Source organism: Notamacropus eugenii, chromosome 6, assembly GCF_028372415.1.
Source record: "Notamacropus eugenii isolate mMacEug1 chromosome 6, mMacEug1.pri_v2, whole genome shotgun sequence".
In the NCBI taxonomy this organism is placed as follows: Eukaryota; Metazoa; Chordata; class Mammalia; order Diprotodontia; family Macropodidae; genus Notamacropus; species Notamacropus eugenii.
In genome coordinates this window covers 141367077-141392146 of record NC_092877.1, presented here as the reverse complement: position 1 = coordinate 141392146, position 25070 = coordinate 141367077, and the positions used below count along the sequence as shown (strand labels likewise).

General features: G+C 38.5%; 1 long non-coding RNA gene across 2 annotated transcripts in view; it reads right to left on the bottom strand.

Moving 5' to 3' along the window:
* Nucleotides 1–25070, bottom strand: part of LOC140511897 (uncharacterized) — a 134724-nt gene that overhangs the window by 106956 nt on the left and 2698 nt on the right. For both annotated transcript variants that reach the window (XR_011969711.1, XR_011969712.1), the window contains exon 2: nucleotides 8698–8806. This is a non-coding gene — a long non-coding RNA (uncharacterized lncRNA). The remainder of the gene's footprint in view (nucleotides 1–8697; nucleotides 8807–25070) is intronic.

The following is a 25070-nucleotide window of genomic DNA, read 5'->3' as shown; positions in this document are numbered from 1 at the left end:
TAGCAGTGGAATCATCAGGTCAAAGGAATGAAATGGATATAATTTTAATGACTTATTTTTAGCACAGTTTCAAATCATTTCCCAGAAAGGTTGGACCAATTAAAAGCTTCACCAAAAGAATATTAGTATGTCTTCATTTCTGTAACCCCTCCAACACTGACTATTTCCATCTTTTGTCACCTTTGTCAAATTGCTAATTGAAACCTTAGAAATGTTTTGGTTTGTATTTCTGTTACTGTTAGTGATTTGAAGCATGCTTCATACCTGAAAACACTGTATAATAAAACTTCATTTTTGTATGGCATGTTCAAATTTTCATTCTGTCAATGTCATTTTTTAAGATTATTCAAAGATTTTACAACAACGTTGATGACCTTTCCAAGCAAAGTTAGGAACTTCTGTGGCCTGGAATGCTTGGGAACTTTCAAATCAGTGAGTTCCTTGGTTTCCATATTAATGTCACTAGTAAATGCTCCATCCCCTGTGGTTGTTTCTTTCTGCTTTATTTTAAAAAGGGATTTTTCTGTGGAATTCTAATGACCAACATTGGCCCTAAAGAAAAGATATGTCAGAATATATCTCTCTCCCTTTTTGGCAGAGATGCGGCACAATGGATGGGAAAGGTCGCATATAAAGTCAGAGGTGGTCGATGTGATGATGAGATTTGCTGACCTGTTTTGTTTTTTCTTCATAATTCTCTCATTCTAGGACAAGTGTGTGTGTGTGTGTGTGTGTGTGTGTGTGTGTGTGTGTATTGGGAAATGCTAATGATCCAAAAACAAGAGATATCAATAAAAAAAATTAAACTAAAAAAAAAAAGTCCTCACCTTATACTTTCTGTTATAACAAAGCCAAGGCACTGCTTTGGGACACATTGTCCATGCTCTTTAGATAGCCTATTCTCGTAGCTGACTGTTAGAGCTCACCCCTCATGCTCCCACAGGAAAGATGAATAGTAACACTTAGTAATTTTCAGTGGCATGTCGACAAGGCAGCTATGAAAAGAATTTTTCATTTGGTGCCTGCACAAAGAGTGTCTTGTGAAATTTGGGAGTGAGTTTTGTCTCTCAGCTGGAATAAGAGCCCACCGGTTTTGTTCTTTCCTTTCTGTCTTACAGTGGAGTGCTGCTTCTCCTAGAAGCCATCCACTGTGTGCCTGAAAAAGATTAAGATGCTCTCCAAGGGAGGCAGGGGGAGATTTTTCATCAGAATTTATTACTGTTCAAAGCTGCCATCGAGGCTCATATTGAAGGCCACCCTTTGTACTTCGACCCATGAAAATTGCTAATACCATGACCAATCAGGGACGTCGTAGGTGTTCTTCAGAGATGGTTCCAAGCAAGACCACATGGAAGCAGCCCTCTCCTGGGAGGGCTGGCAGTGTTAGGAGGCAGACTTGAGTTACTTTTACATTTAATGGATGGATTTTTGTATCCAGGTCATAGTTTCTTAAGAAAAAGGTCATGGAAAAACCTGTTTTTACAGTGAAAAGAAGACCTTGGATAGATGGTTCTATCCTATGGTTTTGTACAATGGATCAAACTTTCTATTCTTGCCAAGGAAATGACTTTTCCTTCCTGGAAAATGTTTCTATTTTTTCCTTGTCTAATCTTCCTCATCATCTTTTGTGACTACTTAACTTGGAAGAGAAGATTCCAAGTTGTGTGTCTCTCTAATGTACATAGTAAAGCTAGCAGTGTAATGCGGGGAGGGTATTGTACAAATAGTTCTAAATGGGAATTTGAATCAGCAAATATTTATTAAGTGCTTATTAATGCTCTATGTTAAATACCCAGTAGTCAAAGACAAAAATGAAGAAGTCCCTTCCCTAGAGAAACCCATATTCTTCTCAGGGGAGACAGCTGTAACCAAGAATTATGGGGTAGAAGGCTAACAGTATGAAATGTCCTCTCAAATCAACCAAAATTATATTGACTCCTTTAAAAAAAATCACATTCATTTCTGGACATATTCTTCCCTTTACCCAGATAATTTCTCTTGCAATGAAGTTTAATTAAATAAGAAAAAGGGAAAGAGAAGTTCAGTAAAACCAACACATCAACGATGTTTGACAGTAAATACCACATTCTACATCCCACAATTCCCCATCTTTACAAGGGAGGAAGGGAGATATATTTTCTCAGTTCTCTCTGGATCCAAGCATGGCTACTATAATTATAATTTTCTGTTTCATTTAATTATCCTTTCTACTTACATTAACATAGTTGTTATATGTGTTCTTCTGGTTCTGCTGACCTTATCCCATATAGGTTCATATATGTCTTCTTATATTTTTCTGAATTCCTCATATTCGTTGTTCATTCTAGTGTAGTAATATTCCATTGTATTCATATGTCACAATGTCGGGGGTTTTTTTGTTTTAGCAATTCTCTAATCCTTAGGTATTTACTTTCTTTCTAGCTCTTTACTAACATAGAAAGAACTCTTCTGAACTGATTGATTTTTACAGTCCAATTTACTTGGAGGGAAAGATCTCAGGAAGAAAATTGAGACATTGGGGCATCAGCACAACAGGAAAAAGACAGAGCACTGCCACACTGCTCTTGGGAGTGGAGTCGGCTGCAAAGAAGACCACTTCTTGGGAAGAGGGCAAAGCAGGTTGGACCTGGGAAGAGCTTCCCTGAGAAGATGAGTGACCTGATAGCTCCCTATGGGAACTAACTATTCTTGCTAATCAGGGACTAAGCTCAGTTCTTTTCACCTACTTGGACCACAAATGATGTGATGGCAATTTGATGCCTTGATAGAAAACTACACACACACACACACAGACACACAGACACACACACACACACACACACACACACACATACAGAAAAAAAGATGCCTACATCCACACAAATGGGTGTGGGTCTGGGTGTATGTTTGTGTGTGTGGATGCAGTTGTCTGTGTGTGCATGTGTGAATGAAGTCATTTCAAGAGAGATAGGCAAAGAAAAAGGAAATGCATTAATCCCCAATGATTTATACTAAACCCATAAAGGACTGCGGATGACTCTTAAAGTCAGTCACTGGATGAGCGGCTCTAGAGGTTGGGATTTCTCTGGGTTGGTATTAAGTGAACAGACCTGTGAAGCAGAAACTCTGAAGCTAAATTGTGAAGGCTATCAAAATGAGAGGCTAGTTTATTTACATGAATTCACTGCGGTGTATTTCAGAAATCACAGGTCTAAAGATTTAAATGCTAACCATTAAACCTTGAGAAGAATCTGTATTTTAAAAGCAAGCCACGGTAAATCATGAGTAAAAGGAGAGGGGGCGGGGGTAACGAGAGAATAATGTTCCGCAAGCCGGCATAGGGAACTAACTGCCGTTGTTTTGAAGAGGCTGAATGAAAAAAGAAGATGCTCAAAGACTAAGGGGGTCATAATTCTTTTTATAGAGTCATTTAATTGGCAAAGTGCATAATAAAGTAGTTGAACCATGCTCTAGATTTACTGAGGGCAGTAGCCACATCTTTCCAGACGGACACATGGAGTGAACCAGACCTTTGTAGAGAGGAAAGCAAATGTTATCATTCATGACTCAGTGGCCTTGGGTGGTAGTAAGCATGCTGGACTGGCGAGTGCATTGGGTTTAGAATGAGCAAGAATTGAGTTCAAATCCCACCTTTGACATTTACAAAATGTATAACTGAGGGTTAATCATCTTTTTCTCACTCTGAGCTGCAGTTTCCTCATCTGTAAATTAGGGCTAATATACCTGTCAATACCTTTCAGACATGGCCTGAGAGACTCGAATGAATAAATGAATGAATGAAACATTTATTAAGTAGTTACTATGTGCCTAACACTGTGCTGAGTGCTGGGGATACAAATAGAAAAGTGGGGACAATCTATTCTCTCAAGGAGATCATATTCTAAAGAGGGAAACAGTACTTAACTTTTAAAGCTTGACATTGCCATGCAGATGTCAGTTATTAATTTTAAAAATTTATTCTGTTTTTAATTTATAGAATAAATTAAGCATTTCTGTAACATAGTATAATAGAAAATTGTTATTGAAAATAGTACAGCAACATGGCATCCTAATTCTTCTGATTTTGAGCTATCCAATAGGTTGTCATTAAGTATTCTTTCATTTGTTTTAGGATTTCAAAAGCCTAGGAATTTCTAGGAATTTTGTCTCTTAGAGTGGAGAGAGGACCAGCCATGAATGAAGAAGACATGAGTTTGCGTCCTGGAGAGTCCTAGCTATTATTAGTTGTGTGACTCTGGACAAATCACTTATCTTCTTAATACCACAGATCCCTCTCTGAGACTATAAATTACAGACAGTTGCCATTTTCCTTAGCGAATGGAATTTTTACACTGGGAGTTTCCCACACAGATGAAATCACCCATCTGGATCTGTCTCTGACACTTTCCAAATCACTTCCATCAAGAATTTCGGATGGGGGGGGGGGGAAGTTACAGCTAATTGTCTTCTCCTCTGTAAAATGACAGAGCTGGACTAGATGACCTTTCAAGTCATTTCCATCTTTTAGATTCTGGGATTTCATGAATTGGAAGGTTGGAGCAAATGGAGATATAGTAATGGGAAAATTAGCATATGTATTTGACTAGAGTCTTTGAAGTTCATAGATTTAGAGGTGGAAGGGACCACAGAAGCCAGCAAGTTACAACCCTCCCATGTTATAGATGACAAAAGTGGATTCCATGAAGGTTCAAGGTCGCAGAGGGGTCAGAAACAGACAGAATTTGAACTCAAATCTGATTTCAGAGCCAAAGTACTTTCCATTCTATGGAGATGCCTTAGGTAACTAGCAGATGTTATGTGTTGACATGGTGGAGGAAGATTTTTCATAATAGTATTAACAGCTCCCAATCAGAGTTAACAAAACATTTTCTTCCTAACAACTTTGCTAGATTATAGTGAACAGAGAGACAGAGTGACTAACAGACAGTGTGTTAGAGATGAGATCTGAAATTTGTGTCTTCTTGGCTCCAAGGAGAGCTTTCTTTTTACTAGAAATGTAGCCTATTTTTGGCACATGAAATGTTTTTGTGTATGTGTATGTGTATTTATGTGTGTATTATACATAGTACTCACTATGTGCCAGGCTCTCTGTTGGGCTACTATAAAGTACACAGAAGGGAGTAAAGTGAGAGAAGTCTGGAAAGGTATGAAAGAGGCCAGAATGAAATGTTTTAAAAGCTAAGTAGAAGATTCATATTTAATCCTGGAGGTAATAATAATGAACCACTAAAGCTTATTGAGCACAGGATGATATGGTCCTACCTACTCTTTAGGAAAATCATTTTGACTGATGAGTGGAGAATAGATTGGAGTGGGAATATACTTGAAGCAAGGGGGCCAGTTTAAAGGTTATGGTAGCTATGTGAGTAGAGAGAAGGGGAGACACGAGAATGATGTTGTGAAGGTAGAACTGACAAAATTTGAAGACAGACGCAGACACAGAAAAACAAAGACAGAGAGAGGTCAAGGAGAGCACTGTAGTTGTGAACCTTAGAGACTGGGAAGGTGGTGTTAGCTTCAATAATAATAGTAAGGTAGTTTGAAAAATGAGAAGAGTTGAAGGAGGAGGAGGAAAAGGAGAAGGAGATAATGAGCTCTGTTTTGGCTAGGTTGGATTTGAGATATCTATGATACCTTAATTTCAAAATGCAACGAATTCAAAGAGAGACTGGGGTTAGATAGAGATATTGGAATTGTCGGCAAGGAAAATGATAACTGGGAATTGGGGAGATCGCCAAAGAAGATGGCATAGAGAAAAAAGAAAAGGAGAGACCCATCGCAGACACATGGACCACCTGTACTGTTGCAGATAGCAAGAATCAAGATCCAGCAAAGGAGAATGAGGACAAGTCAGACAGGTAGGAGGAAAACCAGGAGCAAGGGGTGTCCTGCAAACTTAGAAGATAAAATATCCTAAAGGAGATAGTCATCAACTGTGCCAAATGCTTCAGAGAGATCAAGAAGGATGAAGACTGAGAAAAGGCCATTTGATTCGGCAGTTAAGAGGTCACTGGTAGCACTGAAGAGAGCAGTGTCAGATAGATAATCCCTCTCAAAGCACATCCTGAGTAAATCAATTTAGTCATCTCTGGACCATGTAAGAAAGCATTTTCCTTTTCTTTTTTAAGTGATGACGATAATGATAACTAAAACGCTTTAAGAATTGCAAAGCACTCTCCATGTGCTATCTTACTTGATCTTTACAGCAGCCCTGTGAGGCAGATGCTATTAATGCCTGAGAGAGGTTCCCTAACTTGCCCGAGGTCACCCAGGTAGCGTCTGAGGCAAAACTGAAACTCAGGCCTTCCTGACTCCAAGTCCATTACTCACTCTTATCCATTATGTTACTTAGCTCACATATTATTTCTGCAGACTTATAAAGTACTAAAAGAGCAAAGTCACAAAAATTCAGAATTCAGAAAGATTTTAATCTCTTTTGGTTGGCTTTTTCCCCTTTTGCTCTCTTAAATAAAATTAGTTCAATATTTTCGTGGTTACAGTGACCCAAAGTAAAGCATTTTGTATGACTTGGGAAAGTCATAGCCTAATTTTCTCCATCTGTGAAGTAGAAGTAATGCCCACTCTATGTATCTTAAGTACTGTTAGGCTCAGTCAAGATATGTACAAACCACTTAGCAATTTCTCTTTTTTCTTTCCTCCTTGCCCCCCCCGAGAAGGCTACCATTAGACACAAGTATGTGAGTGTGTGTGCATTATTATATGTATATATGAGTGTGTATATATGTAAATACATATGTGTAAAATCATTATATGCATCGTTCTTTTTATCAGTTGTTTCTCTAGATGCAGATCATGTCTTCCTTCATTTGTTCTTTGTCGTTAATTTGGGTGTTTATAATAATCAGAATGGTGTAGTCAAGTCTTTCCATGTTTTTCTGAAATCAGCAAGCTCATCATTTCTTATAGCATAGTAGTATTCCATCAAGGTCATATAACACAACTTGTTCAGTCATTCCTCAATTGACAGGCATCCTTGCAATTTCTAGTTCTTTGTCAACACAGAGAGCTGCTAAAAATATTTTAGAACACATAAGTTCTTTTCCTTTTTTTCTTAATTATCTTTGGAAATAAACCTAGTAGTGGTATCGCTGGGTCAATGGTTAGAGGCAGTTTAATAATACTGTGAGCATAAAATAAAAAATTCCAGATCGCTCTTCAAAATGGTTGGATCAATTCACTATTCTACCAACAACGAATTAGTGTATCAATTTTTCCACATTCCATCCAACATTTGTCACTTTCCTCCTATTTATTTTAGCCAATATCATAGGTATGAAATGATCTTTTGAGGTTGTTTTAATTTGCATTTCTCTAATCAATAGTGATTAAAAGTATTTTTTCATATGACTATAAATTATTTTGATTTCTTCTTTGGAAAACTGTCTTTCCATACCCTTTGACTATTTATTAATTGGGGAAGACTCATATTCTTATAGATTTTACAAAGTTCTTTGTATATTTGACATGCAAGACTTTTATTGAGAAACTGTTTATAAAATTTTTCTCCAAACTTTCTACTTCCCCTCTTGATCTTGGTTACATTTGTTTTTGTACAAAAGCTTTCTAATTTAATGTAATCAAAGTTGCCCATTTTATACCTCACTCTGCTCCCTATCTCTTGTTTATTCATAAATTGTTCAGCTATCCATAAGTCAGATGAGTAATATGTTTCATATTCTTCAAGTTTTCTTGTAATATTTCTCTTTATATCTAGGTCATGTAGCCATTTTGACCATATCTTGGTAAATGGTGCAAGATTTCAGTCTATGCCCAACTATTTCTAGTAATGTCCCTAGGGTTTGGGAGTGTCAATGTCGTTCAGGCTCCCAGGTTTAGAAATTCATAGGTATCTTTAGCCTCTCATTTTGCCTCAACTGCCAAACCAGTTGACTACCTCTGAAACACATCTTCCATCAGTCCTCTTCTTGCCACTCATATGGTCACTACTCTGGTTCAGGCCTTCCTCACCCCTCATCTTGGTTATTCCAATGGCATCCTCATTAGACTCTTATTTTTTCCTTTCTCCTATCTCCAATCCATTCACAGATATCAAAATAAACTTCCTAAAGCTTGCCTCCCTGTTCGCAAGGATCTTCAATGGTTCATTCTTGCTTCTAGAAGCAACTGGAACTCTTCAGAGTGACATTTGAGGTTCTTTACAGTCTGACTTCACACCATTTCCCAGGCTTGTTTTACATGACTCCCCTTTGCATACTTTATATTCCAGCCAATCTGACTATTGGCTAATGCCTGAACTGGCCACTTCACTGCTTTCCTATACCTATGCCTTTGCACAAGCTGTTACCTGTGCTTGAGGTGTATGCCCTCCATAACTCTGCATCTTTAGAAGCCCTAGCTCCATCCTAGAATGAGTTCTTTCTGTAGGAAACCTTTACTGATATCACTATTTGTTGGCTCTCTTTCCTGTCTCAAATTATATTTTATTTACGTATTTAAATGTCATATTCTCAGTAGACTGTAAAATCCTTGAGAGCAGAGACATTTTTGTTTTGTTTTTGTATTGCCAGTTCTTACCTATCCCATTGCTGTATTGTGGACAAAGAAGGCATTTAACACATGCTTGTTGGTCTAGATTGGAGACTGCCAGGTGATCTCCAGAGGTGGGCTCCTCCCTTTGACCCTCAACTCTCATAGCATTGTTCCAGGGCATCTTACCTTCATCAGCGTGAGCAGCTGAGGATACTTTTTCTGCCTCTTGTCTCAGGTGCAACAACTCCTCCTTATAACTCTGCCTCGAATGTTATTTGTTACATGGTATAAAGTCCTGCATAAAGATACGTATGTGTGTATATAAATATATGTATATATCTAAAACATAATTATAACTCTGAAATGACAGTTATATAACTATGATATAATGTAGTTACAAATTGAACTACTCTTTAATTAAATTCCAAGATAGAATTTGTATGTAAGGGATGTTTTAATTTGTAGCCAAAAGGGATTCCTGGGGCAGAACTCTCCTCTCTGATCTAATAAAACCAACCTCAGTGAACAAACAAACATTGCTTCACAAGACATCCATTCTCTTCAGTCCTCTTTCCTCATGTAGCAATTGGGAAAGGATCATTGTAAGTAAGTCTCTCCTAGTTCATAGAGTTTCTTCTGGCCTACTTCTATTTGGAAACAACCTGTTCTTGGGACTGCAAACAATCGTTGCTAACAGCAGTGCAATGAGCTGGTCTTCTGCTCTGCCACCCAGACGTGATGTCTAAAAATGCAGGTAACATCCCTGTAGTCGATGCTTTAGAAACCCAGGAACTGGAATCCTGAGGTATGCTTTTGCAGAAGGGGTATACAGCTCAGGGATTGGTTCCCCCAATGGCCCTCCAGTTGGTTAGGCCTGTGGCTTCTCTTAATTAGCCTGAGGTTTTGTTGGCTAACTCTTAGTTCTTACAGAAATACTCATACCCCTCATCATCCAAGAAAGCCCTAATAGGTGTGGTAAATTCTAGAGGCTTTTGAACTTGGTGGGGATACCTGTCTCATTGTGGACAGAGTGGACATTTATCCTCTAGACTGGACTTATCCACTAATTATGGGTCAACTCATTTGGATTTCATACATAATAATAATTAATCTTGAGAATTTGTAGCCTAAGTACACGTTTCCTGTCCTGTAGAAGCTAGTTTTGTTTCTCCAAAGCAGGCAAATATTTTTTCCTAAAAATTAAAAATACTTTCCCTATGCCCATGTGTCTCTTTTGTGCTTTTTCTTTCTGTTTTTATCTCTGTGGATACAGAAATACTCTGGATATTTAAAGGATATATGTGTTTGTGGATGTGCTCCTGTATATTTATAAACAGGGCTGGACTAGAAGGGGGGAAAAGGTCCCTGGTAGAACTGTGTGGCAAGAAAGAGCTTCTTCCTGTAAAGAGGGCCTCTGGACCACACAGAAAAAAGCCCCGTCTCCCTCCTCCAACCAGGAGGGCCCAACCAGAAAGTGCCTTTGACCCTATATACAAACATACATTAAAATGTAAAAATACTCATTCTGACTGCTTCTGTATATATTTGTGGGTTCAAGATTTCCAAATAGTCCTATCTGGTAGACTTTTGAGCTGAAACTCAGAGACGTGGCTCCGTCACATGACAATTACATGGCTTTAAAAACAAAAGATAAGCCAATTCCCCTTCTGTGCTTGAGTTTCTTGATTCGGTAAATTTAGAATATAGAAGCGTTCATAATGGCATGTTACTTGGCCCATCTCCTCTCTTATCCTCCCTCTCCCTCCACCCTGTCTTGTAGGAAATCTGAATGCGACATGTAACTGGCATTATGTTTTCACTGTGTGAATATGTAATGAAAGGCAGTCAGCAACACACAATAGATAGAGGTCTTGGAGTTACAAAATTCTTCAGGTCACCAATTGGATGGCCATGGGCTTAACTTCTCAAAGCCCTAGGGCAGCTCCCTAAGACTATATTTCCATATCAGTTATTGATTAGCATTAGTTGAGGGAATTTCCATATCAGGAAATTAACAATGACACAAAAGTCCAGGTTTAAAGAAACGATCACAATGTTATATAGCCAATGTATGTACTTCTACATTTTATAATTTAAAAAAATCAAAGAGATATCATTTCATGAGGGGAAATTACATTCAGAGGCAGCCTGTTAAAGCTTAAAACTGCATTAAATTTCTGGGACACCCTGTCTGAGAGTGGACAATTACAATGGGTCCACTCTCTGACTTGCAGGGTTCCTATAGGACAGCCCTTATGACTCCTTCTTAGCTAAAAATCTGTGAGGACAGACATGATAAAAATTGCCCAGTCTCTCATGAACTACAAGCCATAGTGTCCATTGCTTATTCCCTGAGTTATCTATATCTTGAAGGCTCCAAGGAAAGGGGAAGCATAGGATTGAATGGTCCCAGGGAATTATAGGAGTGAGGGAGATCATACAATATGTGGGACAAAGGAATTTTTTAAAACGAAAGGTACAGGGCTTTGTATCTCTCTTCCTATGGGGTTTCCCCTTTCTTTTGGGTACTCTGACTTTCAAGGGTAGGAGCTAAAAGTGGTTAATCCACTGATGAGACTTGGTGGTCAGGCTGGTAGTAGCATTGGGAAAAGACAGTGGAAATTAAGTCGTTATGTAAGCCAAAGACTCAAATGGGGGCTTCTCAGGAATTTGGAAAGGAAGCCACTTTGACATTGACAGATGGTGGGAGGCAAACGTGATGAGTTCAGAGTGTCTGCCCACCCTCCTCCCACCTGCGACCTTGAAAATGGGACAACAAAAGTGTTTTCCTAATCAAAAAACGTGCTGGTGAGACGGTTTGAAGACATGCACCGAACAGAATTGAGGGGAAAGAGAGGGGAGTGGTGGAGAAATTAAGATTCCAGCCCTCACTTAGAGTAGAAATTGATGCTGTTAATTTAATTTTCATTGGAGTGAAGATTCCACTTAACTTATATAGAGTCCCCAACGTCCTAGTACAGTTTGCTTAAAACTATACTGAGACTCTTTTGGGACATTCTGCATGTGAGCAGATAATACCTTCAAGGTCATATGATGGGCCAGAGAATGATTCTATGGGAATGGTGGCTAAAACTATTTGATAAATTACCAATTATTGTTGGCATTTTTTAGACCCCAAGATTAAACAAATCCAGAAGACACTGAAAATGGAAAGCTAGAGGATGCAGGAACCATGGAAGTTGGCCCACTAGTAGATGCAGGGACCATGGAGATTGCCCATATGCATTCATTTGGTAGAGGGCAGATCACTTAAGGCTGTATCATTAGGTATATACAATGGAAATCAGCTGGTGCAGCTCAAGTTTAGAGCGCCGCTTGGTGGTTTGAGAAGATATTGCACTCTGAGAAGGTCCTTAGCCATCCTCCCCTACTACCAATATAAAGGCAATGGCCTTGCATGTGGGCACGTACCCTTTGCATTAATATACAGGAAGAATTTGGATTGGCCTCAAGGACACATTAGATATTCTGACTTATCACAAAGCATTCTGATTATTTCTAAGCATTGAATACATATATCCATTGTGATGAAGTGGATCGGGGGTAATTTGTAGATGAAAGCCTCTGGGTCCAACTCTTCTGTTTTCGTTGCCTTGATTCAATCCAATTCACTTCAACAAGCATTTCTTGAACATATGCTCTGTGCAAGGCACTGAGCTGGGTGCTGAGGAAATAGATAAAACTTGAGTTTGGGAAACAGCTAATCATGCAGTTTGTCTAGAATGGAGAATTTGTGAAATGAAATGTCCAAAAAGGTAGGCTGGAGTCCAATGACAGAGAGTTCTAAATATTAGACTGAGGACCATTAGGTTTCTGGTTAAGGGAGTGAAATGGTCAGACTTACACCTTAGAAAAAATGATTTTAGTAGCTTTTTGTATCATAGATTGGAGAAGAGAGAGGATGAAAGCAAAGAACAGGTTATTACAATTGTCTTGGTAAGAGATGATGAGCTCCTGGAGTAGGGTAGTGGCTGTATGAGTGGAGACAAGGGGACAGATACTATAATGATAATACTAATTGACACTGATAATACTAACTGACTAATTGGACATTAAAGTTTGAAAAGCACTTTTCATACATTGTCTGATTTGTGCTTAGCAACAACCTTGCCAAAAAAAAAAAAAGGTATTACAGTATTATTTCCTTTCGAAAATGAGAAAATTGAGGTTCAGAGAAATTATGTGACTTGCCTTTAGTCACACAGCTAATAAGTGTCAAAGATAGAATATGAACTCGGGTCTTCCTGAATCCAGGGCCAGTATGGAATTGAAAAGATAGATCAATTGATTTGATATTGGATAGGAGAGGTGAGGTATGAATGAATGAGTGAGTGAAATGATGAATGAAAAGCATTTGTTAAATGCTTTCTATATTTCAGATCCTCTACTGGGTGGTTTCTGCTGTCAGAGACCTTGCATTCTACTGGTGAGTGTGTGTGTGTGTGTGTGTGTTGTATGTGTGACATGCACACCGATGATTGTGTGTGTAGAAATAATACCTAGATTGGTGTGGTCAGGGAAGGACTGGGAAGTCACTAGAATATTAAGTGGAACCATAGGGCAATTAATTGTTAGAATATCTCTAGAAGCAATGAGAGAGACAGAGAGACAATGAGAGAGAGAGACACACACAGAGACACAGAGAGAGACAGAGAGAGACACACACAGAAAGAGAGACAGGGAGAGTGAGTGAGAGAGAGAGAGAGAGAGAGAGAGAGAGAGAGAGAGAGAGAGAGAGAGAGAGAGAGACTATGGTAAGTACTGGGAATGTAAATACAAGAAAGTAAGAAAGTCTCAACCTCTGCATTCAAGAAGCTGACATTCTGGTGGGTAAAACAACACGTGTTAAAGTGCTGGAAAGGAGGAGGGTGTACTCCTGGACCTAGCATAGGGCCCTGGACCCCAGCAAAAGTTCACCTATGGGTGGGGTACCCAGGGATCGGGTCCATTTTCCAGTGAAGTGGAGATCATCAGAGAGTAGGGCCATGGTGAGGAGACTGTGGGGAAGTAGTCATTTATTTACTGTTCTCAGAGAAAGAGTTGGAAGAGGAGTAGAAGTGAAGGTTATATCCTGGTAGCAGGGCAGTTAGCGAGATGTCTGCAGTATACGGACCTGAATCAATCTGATTCAACATTAAATATAGAAGATCAATTAAGTTTGTACTTATTTTTACTGATCAAGACAATTCTTGACACCCAGAACACAGTTCCAAAACCAGATAGAATAACTCCACAGGCAGCATCTCTATAGATCTGGTCTGTAGGGTCTAGGTAAGAAGGGGGTAGCAGCAGGGGAGATGGATAAGGTAGCCAGGGTAAAGAGTGAGTCAGTTATGGCATGGAATAAAATAAAAATTTGTTCAATTAAAAAAAGTTAATGTCATTAAATTAAAATAAAAGTGTGTTGGATTAAAAAAAAACTTTTTTGGATTAAAAAAAGTCATTTATGACTCCTAGCTTACAAACCCCAGCTCACCAGGAAGATAGTGATACTCTCAACAGAAAATGGGATGTTCGAAAGAGGAGCAGATGGGAGGACATGGTTAGAGATAGTCAGTTCCTTTTTGGATATGCTGAGTGTGAGGTGTTATATGGGACAGCTTAGTTGGGGGCAATCAGCTCTGGAAGATTGGAATTAAGGGGAGAGATTATGACCGGATTTGGGAGTCATATGAATAGAGAAGATAATTCATTCCATATTAGTTGAGGAGATCACCAAGAAAAATAGTTAGTAAACAGAGCAGAAGTTCTTCAATTTTTGCTGCCCTGGACCCTTTTGACAGTCTGGTGAAGTACTCAGTTGCAGAATGAAGGTTTTTTTCCCATTAATTCATAATTTCTTTGTAATTGAAGGAATTTTAGTGAAATTTTTAGTGAATTTTAGTGAAAATTGAGTGGAACCATAGGGCAGTTTTTTTGTGAATTTTAATTTTAGTGAATTTTAAATTTTAGTGGAAATAAAGTACATTTTTCCCATCCAAGTTATGAACCTCCAGAAAGCTATCCACAGAGCCCTTGTGGGCTTGTGGACCTAGAATTAAGAACCTGTTTTTGTTCTTCTTGTTTATCTTTCATTTTCAAAGAAAACCAATGACATCATGAGGGTGATGGTTTGACTTGCATGTGAATTGGATTTAAGTGAGGCAGGGTTGGGCAAAGTCACCAGCCTCACTGTCTCCTCCAGAGTCATAGGAGTCCAGTGGCAAGACAAAAGTGAAGATGACTCATGATGGCTCTGAATGAGGTGGGTGACCTTGACCTTTTAAAATGAAGGTCATTCCCAGGTCTCAGTTTGAGGAACCACTATTATATAGAGAGAAGAGGAACTAGAAAAGTCTTGGAAGATATTCATTCTCAGAGAGTGGGAGATGAATGAGCATACAGCAAAGTGATGCTGAGAGAGAGCAGTCAGGTAGGTGGGAGAATCAAGAGACAGTAATGTGGTGGAAACCAATGGAAGAAATATGTTCCAGAGGAGAGAGATGGATCAACAAGTCCAAAAGCTGGAGAGGTCAGAAAGATAAGAACTGAGAACAGACCATTGAATTCAGCAATTACAAGACTTCTTTAACCTTGGAGAGAACAGTTTCAGTTAAGTGGTCCAGTCTTAAGCCCCTAATAACAGTATGGCAATATGCTAGGAAACAGAGATAGAAATGAAACCACTCTGCCTTCAAGAAGCTTAGGTTTTAATGAATATGTATGTTGGAGAAGAGCATCATCCCTGCTTAATATTTGGAAGGTTTGCTGATTAGGTGTTGAACATATGGTTGGTTCATTCCCCTGGCAAGAGAATGACCTTCCAGAGATGGTTCATAATTTCTACCCAAAGTTCTAAGTCAGTACTTGCCTTTAACCCAAAGGAAAGGAGAAATAGGACTTTATTTTTTGCATTTTTTAATTTTGAAAATATAGACATATGGGGCTCATTAGTAGCAGATTTTGTTTTTGCTGAATGACATTGCAACAAACAGCCCAGACGGCAAAGTTCCAGATGCTTAGCAAAGGATTGGGGGAAATAAATACATGTGTCTTCTGTTCATTTTTCTTTTGGAGCAAAATATTTTGGGCACCCTCGGCAGCATCACCAACTTAGTCCATCATGGGTGCTGTGTGTGTGTGGATTTGGCAGGACTTGGCAAAACTTGATACAGTTTTGCAAACTATAAAGGAAGGAAGTACGATTCTTTCAACAAACTGGAACATCGTCAACCAGCAATCTCACAATCTAGCTACTGAACTTTTCCAAATTCTAGATTCTTCTTTGTGATTCTGGCACAACAGGACTTCCTTTAAGAACTTCATTCTCAGAAGCAAGAGCTTGTGCCATTTTCATTGGTAGACCAAACGATTCCAGAAGCAATAGGACTATTGATTTGATTACTATATGCTCAGAGAAAGTGAGAATGGTGGTAGAAGCGATGTTGATACTGGAAAGACTTATATGAACTGATGCAAGGTATAATGAGCAGAACCAGGAGAACATTGTACATAGTAACAGTAATGCTGTATGATTATCTGCTGTGAATAACTTAGCTATTTTCAGCAATACAATGATGCAAGGCAATTCTGAAAGACTTATGGTGGAAAATGTTGTCCTGACCTGTTGGAGCCTAAATGCAGATCAAGAACACTTTTTCTTTACTTCCTTCATTTTTCTTGTGTTTTTGTCTGTTTTATTTCACAGAATGACTTAAATAGAAATGTGTTTTGCATGACCACATAAGTATAACCTGTATCAGATCGCTTGCCTTTCCGATGGAGGGGGGAGAGAAGAGGAGTATTTGGAACTCAAAATTTGAAGAAAAAAAAAAGACTATTAAAACTGTTTTTAAATGTAATGGGGAAAGTTTTTTGAAAGAAAAACAAAGACGTGATGCTGACAGTGACAGTGATGACAGCAGTGGTGTCAATGATAATGGTGGTGATATCAGAACAATCATGGAGAAACTAGTACCTTCCAGTGCAACCCATTCACTTTTGGATGGATCCAGTTGTGAGGAAGATCTTTTCCCCCTGGATCAAAACTAAATTAGTCTTTCTCAATGTCCACTAATCAATTTTTACTCTTCCTTGTGGAACCAGGCAAGCAAATCTAACTCCTCATGCCCACAACAACCCTTGAAATAATTGAAGAGTGTTACAATGTCCTTTCAAAATCTTCCCCTGTCTAGACTTCAACCAGTCCTCCTATGGCAGAAACTCTAGGACCTTCACTGTCCTGGTTGTACTCCTCTGGGTTCTCTACTTCATCAAAATTTTTCCTAATATATGGCACTCAGAACTGAACAAAATACACCAGATAAGTTCTGACTAGGGAAATGTACAACAGGATTCTCTTAATTCCTAGAAGCTAGGCCTCCCTTATTGCAGTCTCAGATCCCATTGGCTTTCTTGACTCCCATTTTTGTGGTGTACTAAGACTTCCATGCCTACTTTCAGTTGAACTACTTTCTAAACCCTGTTTATAGAATGTTAGGTGGATTTTCACTCACTGGTCCATCAGGACAGTTCAGTTCTACAGTCTTCCTTATCTTATACTTGTAAAGTTGATGTGGATTCAACTCTTGTGGATCTTTGGCTACTAATAGCTATTGCACTGGAAGAAAGAGTAACCTAAAGATTTCAGTTCCTTCTCACAGTTGTGATGACAGTCCAAGCAGAGGAGAAATCTCACAAGTAAGAGGAACTTGGCCTGGAGTCATTGGCTCCTAGTTTTTTGGGTTTTTTTTTTTGTGGAAGAACTAGGGATTTCCCCATCAGGGCCCTTTTCCTTTATCCTCTGATCAAAACAATGAGAACTTTCCATGACTTCTTTTGTTGAGCGTTTCCCACCTTTTACTTTTTCACCTGTCTTGTCTCTTCGCCTTTTGGGGGACCCAGAAGTTGTGAAATATTAGTGGGACTCAATACACCTTTTGAAAATGCCAGTGACTCAGAGCCTGATTAAAGGACTTGGGGGGACCACCAGCATAAAGTCTAATGGACCTTTAGAATTCAGGAGCCACCCCAGTCACGTCAGACGGTGACGGTTATTAACTAGACAACTGTTGCCTTCTGTACCAACAGCTGGAGCTTCTGGGAGGTCTTTTAACCATAGCCCCAAGCAAAGGGCACTGAGGTAATGCTGGATGGAGGTAGGTCACCAACGGATGGAAAACTGTGGTGGGATTCTCACTGGTGAGTGGAGAGAAGAGGTTACAGCCTTGATGCCAAATCCTCTGTGGCCAGATTCAGTGCCCAAGGCATGATTTCCACTGCGAGCTCAGCTGAGCTCACATTGGTACTATCTGTTTCTGGGAGGAAAAAACAAGACATGATACTGAACCCCTGAGCCAAGAGAAGTTTCCAAAATTTGTTCTGTGGATAATGTTTCCTGGAGTACAAATGAGAAATTTTCTTTTATCTGATTCCTATCTCAGCTCACTGTTTGAAGCTTAAGAATGACTGTTAGAGAACCAGAAGGCAAGAAATGCAGCAGCAATATGAAACTAGAGTTTAATGAACCAAACTAATCCTGTAGCTAAATGCCCTTGACATATAAAATTCAGGATAATTACTTAAAGAATTTGAGTATTGTGGACATTTGTAAAAGGAAAACATAATTAAATAGATTAACTATTTTTTTGCTCTTCCTCCAGTTTGGGGAAGGCTTTTGATGGTCAACCAGTTGGTGACTAGGTTGATGATTCAAAGTTGTATGTTAAAATATATTGTAATTAGGATTTTTGCAACTTTAGGCACTATTGGTCCTTCCCCACAACCCAGTTCTGAGTCACCGTGATAGTGAGTTGATCTGTAGAGCAGAGAATGACTCACCTTCTCCAGAAGCAATAGTAGAATTGATTTAACCATTGTTCTCAGAACAAGAGGTGGAGGAGGGGCCTCTCAAGTTTAGAATCCTACTGGACACACAACATTCTCCCTGAACCACTGACTTGTAGGGAGCTTAGCTCTTAGAGATAAGAGTTCTGCATATACTACAGATGCTATGTGGGTACTTGAGGAGGTTAGAGTTTATTTCTAGTCCTTTGAGAAAGTACGGTCAGTTCAATTCAATTCACCAAACATGGGGTAAGTCCCTACTATATACTAGATACTAAAACAAAAATATTCCCACCTCAAGGAGTGTGTATTCTACTAGGGGACTGAACATGCACAAAGGTGAGGAAATATAAAATACAAGAGGTAAAAAAGTGCTACTAACTGGGAGATGGCCCCTGAGTTGTACATTGAAGGAAACTTGAGATGCTAAGAAGGCACAGGTGAGGAGGATGCACATTCTGGATGTGACATGTGAGGGACCATCTGTGAAAACATGAGTGAGATGTAAGAAATGTCTAGCAGACTAGTTCAACTGGAATAGAGAATACATGAAAGGGAGTATTATGAAAGAAGACCGGAGTCTTAGAAAATTCCAAGCTTCAGATTTTGTATTTTACCTGAGAGACAATAATGAGCCACTGATGATCATTTTGAGTTGAGGTCTAAGACAATTGGGGGGAAGGCAGACTTGTGAGATAATAACCATAGAGTCTCAAGGTTAGTAAAGCATTTTATAGACATTATCTCACTTGGTGTCTCACAATCCTAGAAGGTATTTGTAACAGCTACTATTATCCTCATTTTATAAGGTGAAGGACTTGAGGTTGAGATTAAGCAACTTGCCTCTTGTCACACAGCCAATAAGTCTTTGAGATGAGATCTGAAGCCAGGTTCTCTTGAGTTTTGTCAGGTGGCATAAAAAAGGAAATGCTCATGTCCAAGAATCGTTTTTTGTTTTGTTTTGTTTTGGGGGAAGGTGATTTTAATGGCATTAGCATGTGAAGTGTCCAGCAAAGCATAAAGTGGGGGGTCTTCTGCTTACTCAACATGCCAGAGCTTCTTACTACAAGTCTTAAAGAAGCTGGAGGGAAAGGGACTGTTTCAAGCAGTCTGATGAATAGACAGAGGGCTCGCTGGCTTCATACCCATCATTGTGCTCATTTTAATTAAGAGCTCCCGGCATGGACACCAAAATGTGGAAATTCATTCTGAGAAGCTGCACCTCCCACGTGGACACAAATCACCTAAAAAATGTTCCTATAAACAGAGCTACAGCCCACATCGCCCTCCTCCGGTTCCCTCCCCCTTCTCCTCCTCTCTATCCTCTCTCTTCTTCTCCCTGTTAAGTTGATACTCCAAATGATCAATATCTTTTTTCTTGTTGAGGTTATTACTCTCTGGGTTTATCTTAATCCAAGCTTGTTTTTACTGGATCCAATACCACACAGGATTCTTAAGTTGTCCCCCAAATAAGCGTTTATTGCACTGGGGCTGATATTTTAAGGTGTAGCAAATAGCTAAGGTTCTTTTTTTTTTTTTTAATTTTGATATGCTGGGGGTTTTTTCATTGTAAAGGGAAACAGCAACACACAATAGAAGGGTTGTTAACTTGGGAGAGCAGCCAACTCCAGTTGTCAAATAGCAGGCCTAGGTCTTGCAACAGAAGCCTGGTCCCAAGCAATCCAAATAATGTTCTTTTTCATTTTTCAGAAGTTTTATGGATGTCTATGTTTTTACATCAGTCATTTCCAGATATATTGCACCCCACAACCATCTAGTAAGTCTTTCTTTTTTATAGCAATAATGAGAAACATCAATTGTATTGTGATACTCTGCACCCACAATCTACCAGTTCTCCAAACAAGAAATATCTTTCTCTCTTCTCTGAGGCCAATTGTAATGATTTATAATTCCAGGGACAAGATGGGTCATTAATATTTCACAACATTCATTTTTGTTTTAGTATTCTTTTCATTGATATTACTGTAATTATGTATACTGTTCTTATTTTGCTTTGTATCAGTCATGGAAGTCTTCATGGGTTTATCTGAATTCTTCATATTCATCTTTCCTTTTGGTGTAGTGATATCCCATTACATTAGGGCAGCTAAGTGGTGCAGTGGGTAGAGCACCAGTGCAGGAGTCAGGAGGACCTGAGTTCAAATTTCACCTCAGACACTTGACATTCACTAGTTATGTGACCTTGGGCAAGTCACTTAACCCCAATTGCCTCATCTTGGGTCATCTCTAGTCATTCTGATGAATACCTGGTCACTGGATTCAGATGGCTCTGGAGGAGAAGTGAGGCTGGTGACCTGCACAGCCCTCCCTCACTCAAAACAAAGTCAAGTGCAAGTCATGTCATCATTTCTCTGATGGCATGGTCTTCTTTGGCAATGAAGGATGAACACACACACACACACATCCCATTACATTTATATGCCCCAGTTTGTTTACCTGTTAAACAATTGAAGTATATTCATTTTATTATTTTCTTTCTACCACAGAATTTGACGGTAGTACATATGGGACCTTTCTGGTTTTAGACCTCCTTGTGGTGTATGTCCATCAGTGGGATCGTTGAATCAAAGCACATTAACAGTTTAGAGGCTTTTACAAAATAATTTCAATTTGCTTTCAAGGTTAGCTCAATGTGTAGTTCCACCAAGAGTTGTATCAAAGTTCTTGTCTTCCCATGTCTCTCCAACACTATTTTCCTCTTCAATTATCTGTGCCAATGTGTTGGGTGAAACTTAAGAATTTTAATTTTAATTTTTCTTCTTAATTATTAAAGCAATCTTTATTAAGTTTGTTGATGGTTTAAATTAGCCTTCTTTTAAGAGGCAAAACACCTGCTTTCATTTGTCCTTTTATATAAAGAAAAATACAATGAACAAATTGACTGAGATTTTCACAAGCATTAGGATGCTCATGAGGGAAAGAACACAGTATTTCTTCTTCCCTGTGGAAGAATAACCTCAATACCCAGGCAGCTATTTAGTGAGGGGGATGTGTATTCCCCTCAGTCATCTGAAATATGTATATTTCAGTTTATTTCAACCAAGGGAATTGAGTTTGCCCTCATTACCAGAAGCCAGTTAATGCGGTCTTTCAGATAGGCATTTAAAAAACTCTATCCCGAAAACATTTTTACCAACTTTTAACACAGGGAGTCAACACTCTTTCTGTGTAGATCTGTCTTTATATCTTTTATATCAGTCTTTTCCCATCTTTCTCTCTTCCCTGCTCCTATTCTAGCTCTACCTCTACATTTTCCATTCTCTTTCTGTCTCTTTGTCTCTCTTTTTCTCTTTCTTCATGTCTGTCTCTCTGTCTCTGTCTTCCTGTTTTTCTCTTTCTGTCTTTCTGCCTTTCTCTCTCTCTCTCTCTCTCTCTCTCTCTCTCTCTCTCTCTCTCTCTCTCTCTCTCTCTCTCTCTCTCTCTCTCTCTCTGTTTCTCCCCCTTTCTCTCTCAGTCAGACAATTCTTTTAATAGGATGCTGTTCAGCTCTTTTCCTTACTCTGCCTTAGCCACAAATCTAATCCAGGTTACATTACACTGATAGCTGCAACCTCTTGGACTCTTGATTTTCTGACTCTTTTTTCTTTAGCTTTTCCTACCAGAGACCCACAATGAATTAATTTGATTATTGCTCTCTTTCTTTAGAATGCCACATTTAGCAATGAACTGGAATTGAGTCAGTGTCCATCAGTTGAGGAATGGCTGAACAAGTTGTGGTATATGAATGAATATAATAGAATACTATTGTGCTATAAGAAATGATGAGCAGGAAGACTTCAGAAAATCCTGGAAAGACTTAAACGAACTGACACAAAGTGAAATGGGCAGAAGCAGGAGAACATTGTACATAGTAACAGCAACACTGCACAATGATAAACTGTGAATAACTTAGTTGTTCTCAGCAACACAATGATCCAAGACATTTCAGAAGGACTCATAATCGACGATGCTATCCACGTCAAGAGAAAGAACTTTTGAAGTCTGAATGCAGATTGAAGCATACTATTTTCACTTTCCTCATTTTTTTTTGTCTTTTTTGTCTGTTTCTTCTCTCACAAAATGACTAATATGGAAATATGTTTTACATGATTGCACACATATATGTGTATATATATATATATATCCTATACAAATTGATTACTGTTTTAGGGGAGGGACAAGAGAGGAGAAAATATGGAACCTACAATTTTTTAAAAAGTGAGTGTTTAAAATTGTCCTTACATGTATTTGGAAAAAAATAAAGTACTACTAAAAGAAGACCACAGTAAATGCAAATCCATTTTTTAACAACTCAAATGAATGATTTCAGGATTTTAAAGCCTTCCACTGATTTTTTTTCCTGACCTAAGCCTACTTGTATTCTTGCACCTTTTTGCAACAACATTCTCATCTATCCCATTCACAGATAGCCCTTTCCTCACACATTACCCTCTTCTCCTTCAAAATTATATATGACATCTTTCCTCTAAAAAATGTATAGCACTTACTGTCTCTTATTGGATACATAACTATATTTTGTCTTATATTTGAGTTTTCATGGAGCTATACCATGTCTTTCTAAATAAACTATAAAGTCTTGAGGATCAGGGACCATGTCAATCTAATTTACTAAGCACTTACTACATTTGAGACAGTTTTCAAAGAATCAGATTTTGTTTTTGTTTATAATTTTTGTGTTCTTTCTGGTTTCTACATTGTCTAATGCTCTAGTTTTCAACATTTCTTTTGTGCTTATTTTTTGTGTTTTTATTTTTAAATGAATATTCAGGTCATTAATCTTTTCTATTTTTCTAGTGAATGTTTGTACAGATATAACTTTGCCCTGAGGATTGCTTTTGCTGGGTCCTTGAAATTTTGGTGCATTATCATCATTATCATTGTCATTATCATCATCTTTCACATAATTGTTCATTATTTCTATGAATTGTTCTTTGGCCCATTCACTATTTAAGAATTCATTGTTAAATTTGCAAGGTTCATATCTTTTTTGGGAGGTACTATCTGAAATTATTCCTATTCTTATTGTGTCATGGTCTACAAAAGATGTGAGGTATAGATATCCATTCATTTACCTATCACCTATCTATCTATCTATCTATCTATCTATCTATCTATCTGTCTGTCTGTCTGTCTGTCTGTCTGTCTGTCTGTCTGTCTGTCTATCTATCTATCTGATCTATCTGTCTGTCTGTCTCATCTGTCTATCTGTATCTATCTCATCTATCTATCTATCTATCTGTCTGTCTGTCTGTCTGTCCGTCTGTCTGTCATCTCTTTCTGTCACCACACATACTCCTTACTGAAGACATAAGAAATAATATTGAACTGCCTACTATGGTAGAATGGAAGCATCTTAAGAGCAGGGAATGTTTTTATTCTGTCTTTATAGTCCCAACCCAGAGTTCAATGCTAGATTACACAGTAAATGTTCAATACTTTCTGAATTGATAAAAAAATTTATACTAGATGGCCTCTGAGGCCCCCTCTAGATATGATACTAAATTCATTCCAGACTAGAACCATCTTGAATTTCAACATCTACTCCTTTCTATCTCCCTCCCACACTATTGATAACTATTCAAAAATACTCAGATTCTCAAAGAGAAGTATGATTTCATTTATGTGAATGCAAGTCCCATCCTGTCCGTGTTTTCCCTTGCTGTGTGACTTGTCTTTGTTACCCACAAAGGTCCAGTCATCATGCGGGGGCCGTATTTGCTTTCTCTGGACATAACAAAAATACCTTTTTAGCTCAAAGGCCGTCTCTGAGTTATCCCTTTCTCTCACCAATTTTTCTAAGCCCATTTGTACTTATTTTGAACCACAGTATATCAGCATCATGGGGTAAAGGATAGGCTAATCTTGAAGTTAGGTAAACCAGAGTTCAAGCCTTGTTTGTGACACTCAGATGTGTAACTTTGGCCAAGTCGATTAACCTTGCAGGGACCCCAGGCTATTCTTTAAAATGAGATGTTACAGGTGAGTTGCTGACATGCTGTGGTGGAGGGCATTTCCACACCAAGAGTCCCCAGCCCAATGAAAACAGAACTGAACAAATACAAGCAAGGAAACAAATAAACAAAGAAAGCCCCATAAATATATTAGAATAGATAATACTCATCCAGCTGAATGTCAGCCCATTTTTAATGCTCTATTTTCTTTAATTTAATAAAACTGTCATCAAGTCTATTATTTTCCCTGAGGATCTGCAGTGGCAAGGTCAGGAGAGGACCTGGATTCTAATGTAGTCTTAATTCTTACACTAATTAACTCTGTGATGGTGAACAAGTGGATGGATTTCTCTGGGCCTCAGTTACTTCACTTGGGGTATAAACTGGTTAGACTAGATCAATTCTTAACCTAGGATTCTTGAACTTTAAAAAATATTTTGATAACTGTGCTTCAATATAACGTATTTCCTTTATATTCCTATGTGGAGACTCACCAGACTGCCAATAAAAGGGTGAAAACTTCTGGACTGGATAATCTAAAAGGTCCCTTCCAGTTCTAACATTCTATGAAGTCATAATTTAGCAACCTCTCTAATTTAGTTTCTCAGTAAGTTCAGCTTATTATAGCCCTAATACTATTCATAGTCAGACACAAGACAGTGCCCTTATAATAAGCCTGAAATTACTGCTAACTCTCTTTTCAAGTACACATGGTATTTCTAACATACCCCCAGGCATTCC